Source organism: Cebus imitator, unplaced genomic scaffold, assembly GCF_001604975.1.
Source record: "Cebus imitator isolate Cc_AM_T3 unplaced genomic scaffold, Cebus_imitator-1.0 Scaffold54, whole genome shotgun sequence".
Classification (NCBI taxonomy): Eukaryota; Metazoa; Chordata; class Mammalia; order Primates; family Cebidae; genus Cebus; species Cebus imitator.
Window position 1 is genome coordinate 1,264,432 of NW_016107369.1, and position 9,133 is coordinate 1,273,564.

Sequence of the window (9,133 nt, forward strand, 5' to 3'; positions counted from 1 at the left end):
TAAGATGGGGTTTCACCATGATGGCCAGGCTGGTCTTGAACTCCTGACCTCAGGTGATCCACCCACCTCAGCCCCCCAAAGTGCTAGGATTACAGGCGTGAGCCACCGCACCCGGCCTCTACATAATTTTTTTAAACAATTTATACAGAGAAAAAAGATACAGACAAAAGAATAAAGATAAAAATGACAGCAGATTTTTCTCTGGAAACAATACAAGCAGAAGTTAGTATATAGCTACATCTCTGAAAACAAAGAATTCTATACCCAGCAAAGAAAATCTTCTAAAAATAAAGGTAAAAAAGCTTTTGCAGACATAGGAAAACTAATAGATTTCATATCCAGCACTACAAGAGATGTTAAAGAATCTTCATCCGGCAGAAGAAAAATGAAAACATAAAAATATGCATCTATATAAGAGAACAAAGAGACCAGAAATAGCAACTTTATGAGAAAATACACAAGAAGTTTTTTTATATTTTATCTCTTTAAAAGATAAATGATCTGAGTGGGCGAAAAAAAAGAAAAGATAAATAATTGCTTAAGCAAAAACAATAACAATGTACTGTGGTGTTTATAACATAAAAGCATGTATTACATCAATAGCATAAAACTTGAGAAGAAGCTTTGTGCAGTGGCAGTATTGTAGCCAATGAGGTTTATCCGAGGCGCAGTTATTGCTAATTGAAAACATTTCCCAATACCCTGCCATGACGACTTGAAATATAGTCGGCGTTGGCAATTTTTGGCAGTCTCTATGGGGACTGAATCATTAAAAAAAAAAAAAAAAAAAACCTTGAGAAGAAATGGAAGTATACGATTTTAAGATTCTTATACTCTGTGAAGCACTATAATATCACTTAAATACAGACAAGATATATACTATAAACTAAAGCAATCATTAAAATAACAAAAAGAATTATAATTCATAAGCCAACAAAGGAGGTAAAATGCAACCATGAAAAATACTCAATTCAAAAGAAGGCATAAGAAAGGAAACAAGAATAGGACAAACAGAAAACCAATAGCTAGATCAAAGACATAAATCCAACCTTATCAATTATCCCTAAACACCCTACTTAACAGTGAGGTTGTCAAACTCACCTTAAAAAGAACCAAATGTGGCCGGGCGCAGTAGCTCACACTTTTAATCCTAGCACTTTGTGTAGCCAAGGCAGGAGGATTACCTGAGGTCAGGAGTTCGAGACCAGCCTGGGCAACATGGTGAACTCTCAACTCTACTAAAAATACAAAAATTAGCCAGGCATAGTGGCAGGAATCTATAATCCTAGCTACCCAGGAGGGTGAGGCAGGAGAATCACTTGAACCTGGGGGGCAGAGGTTGCAGTGAGCCAAGATGGTACCACTTCACTCCAGACTAGGCAAAAGGGTGAAACTCTCCATCTTAAAAAAAAAAAAAGAAGAGAAAACTAAATTCAAAGCAATTAGAAGGAAAAAAGGTAAAGATTAGAGTGGTAAAAAAAAAAAAAAAAAAAAGAAAGAAAGAAAAAAACAAGAACCAAATATTTGCTGCCTACAAGAAATGCTCTTCAAATATAAAAACACAAATAGGTTAAATATATTGAGTTGGTGTAAAAGTAATCGCTGTTTTCATTAAAAGTAATGGCAAAAACAGAGATTATATCGCACCAACCCGATAGAAGGATGGAAAAGGATATATCATGCCAACACTAATCAAAAGAAAGCTGAAACAGCTGTATTATGCAGACAAAATTTATTTCAGAGAAAAGATTATCACAGATAAAATTATTTCACAACAATAAAGGGATCAATCCATCAAGAGGATATACCATCCTAAACGTTTACGTATCCAATAACAGAGCTTTGAAATACATGAAGAAAAAAAAAATAATGGAATTGCAAAAAGAAACCAAAAAATCCACATTACAGGCAGAGATTTCAATATCTGTCTCAATACATGATATAACAGAAAATGAGTAAGGATATAAAAGACTTGAACACTGTCAACTAATTGGCATTTATAGAACTGGCATTTATAGAACACTGTCCAACAACAGCAGAACATACATTATTTTCAAGTATAAAAGGAACATTTACCAAGAGAGGCCATATTCTTTTTGTTTGCTTTTAGAGACAAGGTTTTACTGTGTCTCCTAGCCTAAAGTATAGCGACACCATCAATGTTTACTACAGCCTTGAACTCTTGGCCTCAAGGGATTTTCCTGTTTTGGTCTCCCCAGTAGCTGGGAATACAGGCACACACCACCACACCCAGACAATTTTTTTAAAATGTTTTGTAGAGTTGGGGGTCTCACTATGCTGCCCAGACTGGTCTCAATCTCCTGGCCTCAAATAATCATCCTATCTGAGCCTCTCAAAGTGCTAGGATTACAGGCAAGAGCCACCACACACAGCCAACAGACCACATTCTGTGTCATAAAGCAAATCTCAATAAATGTAAAAGGATCAAAATACATAAAATATATTCTCTGACCACAATGGAACCAAAGTACGAATCAATAACAACAAAACCTCTGGAAAATTCCCAAATAGTTGAAAACTAAGGCCGAGCTCAACGGTTCATGCCTGTAATCCTAGCACTTAGGGAGGCTGAGGCAGGAGAATCACTTGAGGCCTGCAGTTCAAGACCAGCCTGGGCAACATAGTGAGAGCCCATCTTTACAAAACATAAAAATGAAAAAAATTAGCAAGGAATAGTGACATATGCCTGTAGCCCCAGATACCCGAGTAGCTGAGAGGTAGGAGCACTGCCTGAGCCCAGGAGGTCAAGGTCATCATCATGCCACTGCACTCCAGCCTCGACAACAAAGTGAGACTGTCTCAAAAAAAAAAAAAAAGGAAAGGAACTAAACAACACAGTTCTAAAGAACTCATGGGGCAAAGAAAAATCAAAAGTAAATTAGAGGCCAGGCGTGGTGGTTCACGCCTATAATCCCAACACTTTGGGAGGCTGAGGTGGTTGGATCATGAGGTCAAGAGTTCAAGACCAGCCTGGCCAACATGGTGAAACCCTGTCTCCACTAAAAATACAAAAATTGTCCAGCATGATGGTGCACACCTGTAATCACAGCTACTTGGGAGGCTGAAGCAGGAGAATCATTTCAACCCGGGAGGCGGAGGTTGCAGTGAGCTGAGACCACACCACTGCCCTCCAGCCTGGGTAAAAGAGTGAGACTTCATTTCACGCTTTCAAAAAAAAAAAAAAATACCCAGAAGGCAGAGGTTGCAGTGAGCTGAGATTGTGCCACTGTGCTCCAGCCTGGGCAACAAAGCAAAATTCCATCTTGAATAATTAATTAATTAATAATTCATTAAAATAAAATGCATGAAACCTTTCACACACATTATCTCACCTGACCCAGGTAAGAGCCCTTGAGATGAGTACTATCATTCTCCTCATTGCACAGATGCAAAAACTTGCGCTCCAAAAAGTTAGAAGTCTTGCCAAGGTTACTTAGCCAGTAAATAGTAGATTCAGGGTTTGAAACATTGTCTTCTCATTGCAAAACATCTGTCTTTCTCTAGACTCTACCACCCGTCCACACCGCTACACATTCCTCATGAATTAGAAGAAAAACATCCAGGCCGGGCACAGTGGCTTATGCCTGTAATCCCAGCACTTTGAGAGGCCAAGATGGGGGGACTGCTTGAGGCCAGGAGTTCGAGACCAGCCTGGTCAGCATAACGAGACCCCCATCTCTATGTATTTTTAAAATTTTTTAAAAGACGAAGAAAAATATCCAAGGGGCCAGTGCCTGCTATGGCGCCCTCAGTATTGCCCTCCACAGTTCCTCACAATGCCCACCCACCCAAGTCCCCAGTTGAGCCCCAGCCAAGTGTCAGTGTTGGGCCACACGGCCACCATGGCTCTGGCCACGTCTGGGCTCCCGGGAGCTGTCCCAGTAAACCAGCAAACAAACTCTGAGATTAGGAACAAATTCATGAACACACAGGGGGATCTAGAAGGCCTTGCTGTATAAACAGAGATTGGGAATCATTGGGAGAAGGAGGCCAGGAAAGGCCGGGAAGCGTGTGGTCTCTGACGACAGCAGCCAGACCACGCAAGAGGACTGTGCAGCCCAACTAGGCAGGGCCAGGAAGAGCAGCACACTGGCCACAGTGGGAAAAGGAAAACGATCTTCAATGATAACCCTTCAAATGTCCTCAATGCCTCACTGCCCCTAGTTTGAAGTAGGTTTTTTTCGTTGGTTTGAGACAGAGTCTCACTCCATCACCCAGGCTGGAGGGCAGTGGCAGGATCTCAGCCCACTGCCACCTCCACCTCCACCTCCTGGGTTTAAGCAATTCTCATGCCTCAGCCTCCCAAGTAGCTGGGATTACAGATGCTCGCCACCACGCCTGGCTAATTTTTGTATTTTTAGTGAAGACGGGGTTTCGTCATGTTGGCCAGGTTGGTCTTGAATGCTTGACCTCAACTGATTCACCCATCTTGGCCTCCCAAAGTGCTGGGATTGCAGGTGTGAGCCACCATGCCTGGCCTAGCATGAAGTTTAAACTCCTGACAAGCCCACACGATGCAGCCCAGCTGTCCTGTGGCCTCATCTCTTACCCTCTCCACCTCACTCTCTACCCTCCAGCCACAGTGATCAGCTCTCTCCTGTGCCATCCCCGGGCCCCACGCCTTTGCATGATACCTCCATAGCCTCACCACACCACTTTCCTTTTCACCTGCCAAAAATCCTCTCAACCTGGACCCACACCTACCTCCTCTTACCTCCTCCCGCACTGACCTAACCCATTCTCCACACCACACCTCTCCCCTCTTACAAGTGATGCTACTGCCTTCCACAATCCCAGAATGAAGGGCAGAGCAAGGAGTTCCTTACCCCCAGAATGGCTCAAAATCCTCCTTTTGTCTGAGCCTCTCTTGAAGAAGAACGGGGCTTCTGCCCATGCAGCAGCTCCATGGCTATTATCAGCTGTTCTGCTTTGGGTCCACAGAAGAAAAAGCAGGGGAGCAACCCTAGACATGGTCAGGTTACAACCAAACGAGGCTGGGAACCAATGAGAGGCCCAGAGCAACAGGGCTTGCCAATGTTGGGGACAATGACTTGACCATTCCCCAGTGGGAAGGCCTCCTTCCCTCCAGTCCCTACTCCATCCTTTCTCAGCAGGGATCAGCTGGGCAGACCCCAGGAAGATCTCTGTTGGAGGATCCAGAACAGGAGTTTTTCCCAAAAATCAGTTGGGATGTGGAATCACGGACGATTCACTCAATGAGAACCACCAGCCCATCACAAGACACCCAGAGAGCCCTCCACACTCCCGTCTTGAATCAGGCAGGGGAAGGATCAAAGCCCCATCACTGCAGGCCTAGCTAACAGGACAGTCATGGACTCCACCTGCTTCTCAAGGCTTCCCTGGGTCCTCCTTAGGGTCACCCTAAGGGAACTGTTATCCAGGGTCCTGCATGGCTAGACTAAGACAGGGAGAGGGCTGAGGTGGGTGGAACACGAAGTCAGATCGAGACCATCCTGGCCAACATGGTGAAACCCTGTATCTACCAAAAATACAAAAAGTAGCTGGGTGTGGTGGCACACATCTGTAATCCCAGCTACTCAGGAAGCTGAGGCAGGAGAATCACTTGAACCCGGGAGGCAGAGGTTGCAGTGAGCCGAGATCGCGCCACTGCACTCCAGCCTGGCGACAGAACAAGACTCTTTTGCAAAAAAAAAAAAAAAAAAGAAGACAGGGAGAGGACCACAGCATAGCTTTGGGTCTAGGCTCTGACTAGGCCCTGCTTTCTAAGCCTATAGAAGGCGCAGCTGTGAGGAGGGGGCTAGCACCCCCTGGCTATTGAGGTCTAGTCTAAAAGCAAGGTTCGGGATGTATGGGAGAAGATACATTGGCTTAGGGGAGCAGAGACGGTCAGAAGGAGGTGCTATAGTGATGTTCTTTTCAGAGGAGCAACCAAATAAAATGCCGAGAGGCTCCATGTGGCAGCTGGTCCCTGGCAACCATAGCCAGGACTCCAGGGCTGCATCACACACCCGAACCAAAATGAATGTCCAGGGAGTGTGAAAAAGCTGCCCCAGAACCGCAGGTAGTGACAGATCCAGCACCATCTCACACCTGGTTATTAGTACTGTGGGACTTTTCATCATGAAATTACAAATTCCAGGAGCACTTCAAACCCAAATGATTCCAGAGCAGACCACAGGAAGAAAGAGAAGCAGGTATTTCCAAGGGGCAACTCTGAGGGATACTGCAGAGGGAGTGAGCAGGGGAAGATTTTGTGTCTATGTCCACCATGAATCTAGAAAGACAATTCAATTTTAAAAGAAACATTTTGGCCAGGTGCAGTGGCTCAGGCCTGTAATCCTAACACTTTGGGAGGCTGAGGTGGGCAGATCACTTGAGGCCAGGAGTACGAGACCAGCCTGGCCAACATGGTGAAACCCCCATCTTTACTAAAAATACAAAAATTAGCCGGGTGTGGTGATGCATGTGCCTGTAGCTATTAGGGAGGCTGAGGCAGGAAAACTGCTTAAACCCAGGTGACAGAGGTTGCAATGAGCTGAGATTGCACCACTGCACTCCAGCCTAGGCGACAGAGCAAGACCCAGTCTCAAAAAGAAAAAAAAAGTCACATTTTAATTGAGCTACTAATATGGATTAGGCCCTCCTCTGAACCCCTTATACATGTATTTTCTCATTTAATTCCGTAACCATCCTATATAGTTTAAAGATGAAGCAGTTAAGGCTCAGAAAGTTTAAATGGTTTGGCCAACAGCACACAGCTAATTAGTGGCAGAGCTGGGATCTGAACCCCAGCAGTCTAACTCCAAGACCATAATGAAATACCTCTTAGAATGCCCATACACTTCAGAAGAAAAAGTTTTGAACCAAGACTCAAGGAACCTGGATTCTGGGATAATTATGCCAATTACCGCCCCTACTTATACAATCCTGAACAACTCATCTCAGCTTCTTAGACCTCAGCTAATCTGTAAGTTAAGAGGTTGAGCAGAGTAAGGAATAGCAAGTGAGTGCCTATGTGCCTCTCCTCTGTGACTGCACTCATGGCACACATCAGACATCACTAATCAACCACAGCATGCACTCAGTGAGTCCTGGTGATGACCTGCTTATTCTCCAGGCTGCACTCAGACAACCACTACTAATCAACTGGAGTTTGCAAATGAAATGTCTTTGCTTTTCCAGAGCTAGATTTTTTTTTTTAATTTTAAAATACACTTACTTCCTGTTGATTTGCAAGACCTAGATGTTTCTAAGCTGTCTTCTGACTAAAAACCTACAACTCTGTTACTGGGGTTCTGAAGACAAAATTTTAATTCTAGCCCTAACTCCAAGTAGATTGTTGTCTCTATGCCTCAGTCTTCCTTCTCTCCTTCTGGAAGATGGACATTATGTCACACCATCATCTATATGGTCAACTCCACTTTCTCCCCTGCCCCAATTAACTGCACTCCAAGCTAATGCCCAAACTGAGTTATACAGACAGAGTCTGCTCTCAGTGTGGACCTGACAGGGCCTGATCCCCACACTGCCTTTCTAAGGGAGTCCAACAGAGGGGAGAACTAAGGCCAAAGACACTGACATGATAGGATAAAGGGGCACAGATTCCTTTGCATTAAGCACTGTGTTTCCAGAAGGTTCCGATAAAAATGAGAATATTCCCTAGAGGTGTTATAAGAAATTATGATCAGGCCAGGTGCAGCGGCTCACACCTGTAACCCTAGCACTTTGGGAGGTGGATTGCCTGAGCTCAGGAATTCGAGACAAGCCTGGCCAACATGGTGAAACCCCATCTCTACTAAAATACAAAAATAATTAGCCAGGCATGGTGGCACACACCTACAGTCCCAGCAACTTGGGAGGCTGAGGCACAAGGATTGCTTGAACCCAATTGCTTGAACCTTCAGGCAGAGGTTCCAGTGAGCCAAGATTGCACCACTGCACTCCAGCCTGGGCAACACAGTGAGATTCTGTCTAAAAAAAAAAAAAAAAAAATTATGACCTGTCATTGACATCCTGGCAGGAGTTTCTTTATATGTCTCTCCAGCCAGCCCAACTAACCTAGAGCAGATTTCTATGAAATGGGACAGGTTACAAATGTAAGTTCTGTTTCAGGGAAGACCATCCTAAAAGGAAGGTGGCACTAGCGGGTATCTGGAGAGGGCAGTTGCTAGTGGCTGAGAAAGCTTAATGAATAGAACATACTACACAGCTGCCAAGGATACTTGCATTTTAATAAGGAACAGAGTTTAGGCCAAAGGAATTACTTTGTAATGGTGAAATTACAAGCATCAATAATGATTTAGGGAAGAATTAAGCAAAGAAAGTTGTTCCAGCATCCCTGAAATCCCAACAAATGAGCTGATATGACTGTGCAAGCCCTCAGCAAACAGCAAATGAGCTGCAAATTTAAGGGATTAATAGTATTACTACTGGCAACCTGTGACTCCGCCTGCGGTGAGCGAGCCTGCCACCACACAGACAAACCCAGATGCCCACAGGAGCCCAGGACACGTACTCCTTGGTCTGGAACGCATCCATTTGGGAACCCAGTTGCCAGAAAAGCTGAAGAGAACTCTTCCCTCCATCTGCCCCTTAATCACACACACTGAGAAGATGCATAATTAATTTGTTCTCAACAGTTGTTCTGCAGCTAGAAGAGTGAGGGCATCTCTGGAATGGCAATTACAGACAAGAAAAACAAGCGTTAGGCTACGAGCGGAATACAGCAGCCAGCCTGCTTCCCTTCCCCACCACACCTGCTCAGGCCACAGGCCTGAATGGGGGACACGAGTCTTTTTCATTTCCTCACAGCCTTGGGCCCTTGGGGGCTGGTGGGAAAGAACAGAAAACAAAACTCTGGCCAGACAAGGTTTCTCATGCCTGTGATCCTAGCACTTTGAGAGTCTGAGATGGGAGAATTACTTGAAGCCAGGAATTTGAGACCAGCCTGGGCAACTTAGTACAGCCCCACGTCTACAAAATATTTTTAAATTAGTTAGGAGTAGTGGCATATATCTGTAATCTTGGCTACTCAGGAGGCTGAGGCAGGAGAATCACTTGAGCCCAGGAGGTAGAGGCTGCAGTGACCCATGTTTCAGCCACAGCACTCCAGCCTGGACCTGATCTCAAA

General features: G+C 44.6%; 1 protein-coding gene and 1 non-coding gene across 9 annotated transcripts in view; one reads left to right on the plus strand and one right to left on the minus strand.

The window, feature by feature from the left end:
- Positions 1-9,133, minus strand: part of ADCK1 (aarF domain containing kinase 1) — a 140,861-nt gene that overhangs the window by 87,506 nt on the left and 44,222 nt on the right. The gene's annotated exons all lie outside the window — the stretch shown is intronic.
- LOC119471289 lies at positions 621-761 on the plus strand. The gene has a single exon (XR_005200322.1). It is a non-coding gene; the product is annotated as a U4 spliceosomal RNA (small nuclear RNA).